The 3,426-nt window shown below is 35.5% G+C and overlaps 1 long non-coding RNA gene across 1 annotated transcript; it reads left to right on the top strand.

Moving 5' to 3' along the window:
• The first annotated feature begins 381 nt into the window (after positions 1-381).
• LOC124973401 (uncharacterized) lies at positions 382-3,200 on the top strand. The gene is made up of 2 exons (XR_007106678.1): positions 382-948; positions 1,926-3,200. It is a non-coding gene; the product is annotated as an uncharacterized LOC124973401 (long non-coding RNA).
• The last annotated feature ends 226 nt before the right edge of the window (positions 3,201-3,426 follow it).

Below are 3,426 nucleotides of genomic sequence, written 5' to 3' on the forward strand. Positions count from 1 at the left end.
ATCATACTGTGCTAATTAACATTTATATAGACTTAGGAAACAATATATGTAAACTTCATAAAATGATATTTAAAAAAGATAAAGATCAGCTTCAAAATTAGACTGCTTTACCTGAGATTTGTGAAGAACCCTGCCTTACCTGAGATAAGGCTCTGCCTCCTACCTTACTATGTGTTACAATGGCTCCAGAATAAGTCAGACTTCAGCTCATTTAAAGTTATATTCAAAAGATTGATTTTTTGTAATAAAATTACTGTGATGTCAAACAGGGGATATAATACATAGCTCAGCCAAAATTTAACATAGATATTACACAACTAAATATGTTTTTACTGTTGTTAATTCCATTTTGTATTTTCCTTGTAAACTCTGTAAGTGTTGACTGATTAATGTTTTACACAGGTACTGCTTCAAGAACAATCTAAATTAATTTGAGATAATAAGCCATCACCTATAGGACAGATAGTATAAACCCCAATTAAATAAAAGTGGGTAAGTAGCTGTAAAGTCATAGATATTAAAGTTAAAACCCAGTACTCTTATTGTGTACTGATGAGATTGACTTGCTAGATGTTTAAGATCAAGACTTAAAGATTGAGATTAATATAAAGGGGCCAAGCAAATCAATATTTGGCTCTTGCCCTCAGAGTCAGCCTGAATCCAGGGAACAAGAGAACTTCTCTAAGGAGCTTTGCAACTCTGGGTCACACAATCTCCTGATCAGAGAGACTGATGAAAGCAGTAGAAGAAGAAAAGCCAATCAGTGCACCTGCTGCAGAGGAGAGTCATTGGAAAAAGCAGATATGCCTGATGCTTCCAAGGGAAGGCACCTCATAAAGGAGACTCTACCTAGTGAATGGCACTAAAGGAGTGAAAAACTGCTCTCAAGTTCCCCACAGGTGAACCCTGTGAGAACTCAGTTGACTGTTAACAGCTTATAGGAACAAGGTTAATTGAACCAGCTTCATCTTAAACACCTAGCAAAAACAGTTAAAACTAAAGCACAGTCATTCCTGTACATTTTAAAAACTAAACCATAGTTATTTTAATGTAACTTGAGATGTACACCTGTGTTGGCCCTCCCAAAATAAGTAAAACTAAAGGTGACAAAATGATTCTTAGAAAAAAATGCCTGATAATTATCAAAAGAAACTGCCAGAGTTTTAAGTTTTTAGTCAGTTTAACACCTACAGATCTTTCTAACCTCCGATACAGGTAGAGTTAATCAATGTTTGCTTGTATGATTCTCTAACCCTAAGTAATTAAAATAAAGGGATCTCTATTAAACAAAGAGATCATGCCTATAAAAAGATATTTTACAAAAATCAGATGACTGTAAGTAACTTATCTAAATGTTGTCTTTACATTCCTGATAACTCTGACAGTGTTAAGATTTACAATTAAGGCCTTATCCTCTCCAGCCTTGTTAGACTTCGTTAGGCCTTTTTATGTAAACAACCTCTCAGCTCTTCAACCTCCTGGTAAGAGATTATTAATTTCTATCAGCATCATGATATTCATTGACATATTCCTTATGGTATTTATTTTGTACTCATGTTTTTTGTTTCTTTCATAAAACAAGACTTTTACCCCTAGAAAGATCTGATTTCTAAAAAGAAACTTTTTACCACTTACCCCACCCTACCTCACCCCCTCTCAGCTGGAAGCAGCAAGAGTGGTCATGGTCCTTTTTCCTTACAGTACTAAGTCCCTAAAATTAGAGGGGTAATAATAAAAATTTTGAAAGACAGTCAATATAGATAGGTAAATTGTGTTAAATCACAAAAATAAGGGCCAGTTTGAGTCCAGAAAGTTGGAGGCAAATGACTTCTGAGAGATTAAAATGTTAATGCTTTCAGAGCCCTTCCTCCACCCTTACCAAGAACCTGCTCCTGTTCTAACCTATTGTTAAGTCTCTCCAACAGGTTCAACTTATGAGAGAACCAGTTTCAGGAGACCACTGATTTCCAACACCCATTTCAGTCAGAAGACTATGGCTACATCAAATTGTTCTAGAAAGGACTAATACCCAGCTGAAATGGAAGGGACCTTACTCACAACATGAACTTGTCACATCTGAGTCAAGACAAGAGAAAAATGGACAGCTCTCAGAGACTCCAACCACCATCTAAAGATAAGACTGAAAAAATGTTAATCATGTTTTTTCTCTTACTTGGACTACATCAGGAATAGTTCCATGCTTGGCCCTTCAACTTTTTGAGATTACCAAATGGAATGATTCTGTGTTACTGTTCACATCTTTCCCCAGGTGTATGATGGGGAGGAAAAAGGGAACATATGGGGCTCATGCATTGATCTAAATGAGTGACCACTGTCTTAGTTCCCCTCCTAGAGGAAATAAACATAGCCAGCTACACAGCTATAGGGACCACCACACTTATTACAGGAAACCAAAATTTCAAAACCTTAAGTAGACAAATAGATCTAAACTTAAATAAATTTTTAAAAAATTCTGTAAGCCACTGAAAAATTCCCTTGATTCATTTGCTAAGGTAGTTTTACAAAAAAAAAAAAAAAAACAACAACAACAAAAAAAAAACACCAGAGTTAAACTTGCTGTGTTTAAAATAAAAAAAAAAAAAAATTATGTATGGCCTTAGGGGAGACCTTTTGTTTCTATACTAAACACTCAGGTGTCATTCATGATACTTTATCTTTGATTTTTATCTTTGATCTTAAAAAAAGGCTCAAAAAAGTGAAAAAAAAAAAAAAAAAACTAAAAGCCTGAGAAAAATTGGTACCAAAATCTGTTCTCTTGGTTCCCCTGGTTAACTACTCTAATAACCACAATGGTGAGACCTCTTACCCTAGTTATGTTGGGACTTTTAATCAGGCCATACACGATAAACTGTTCAACTAAATATGTTAGAGATAGAATCCAGTCTGTTATGCTAATGGTGTTGCACACTCACTACAATCACCTACACACTACTAGTAAGTCAATGATTTGATTATGTACAAAAAAACAGTGGGGAATGTGATGGGCTGACAGATCTGGCTGCATGAGAATGTTATAGGCCAGACTCTAAGGAAAATGACTAAACAGACTCCATTTTGCTCCATGAATCCATGTTATGTATGAAATAAGCTTCTCCCATGGGAGCACCCTGCCAGTGTACCCATCAACAGTTACTTAGCATGTCATGTTTAGTAATACAAAATGACAATTTCTATGTAAAGAAAAATTGCTCTCCTTTGATTCCTGTGTGAACAGTGATATTGTGGATGTTAGTAACCATTCTTTAGTTTGTACCTAGGTAAGGGTCATTTTGACCCACTTCCCCTTCTGTTGATGATCTCGTGATGTGAATTTTTAATTTCAAATCATAGCAACAGACACTTATGATTGATGTGATTTTTGGTATAAGAACCCCTACAACCCTTTGGTTGGGGATGTTCTCCCAA

This window comes from Sciurus carolinensis (genome assembly GCF_902686445.1).
Source record: "Sciurus carolinensis chromosome 19 unlocalized genomic scaffold, mSciCar1.2 SUPER_34, whole genome shotgun sequence".
In the NCBI taxonomy this organism is placed as follows: Eukaryota; Metazoa; Chordata; class Mammalia; order Rodentia; family Sciuridae; genus Sciurus; species Sciurus carolinensis.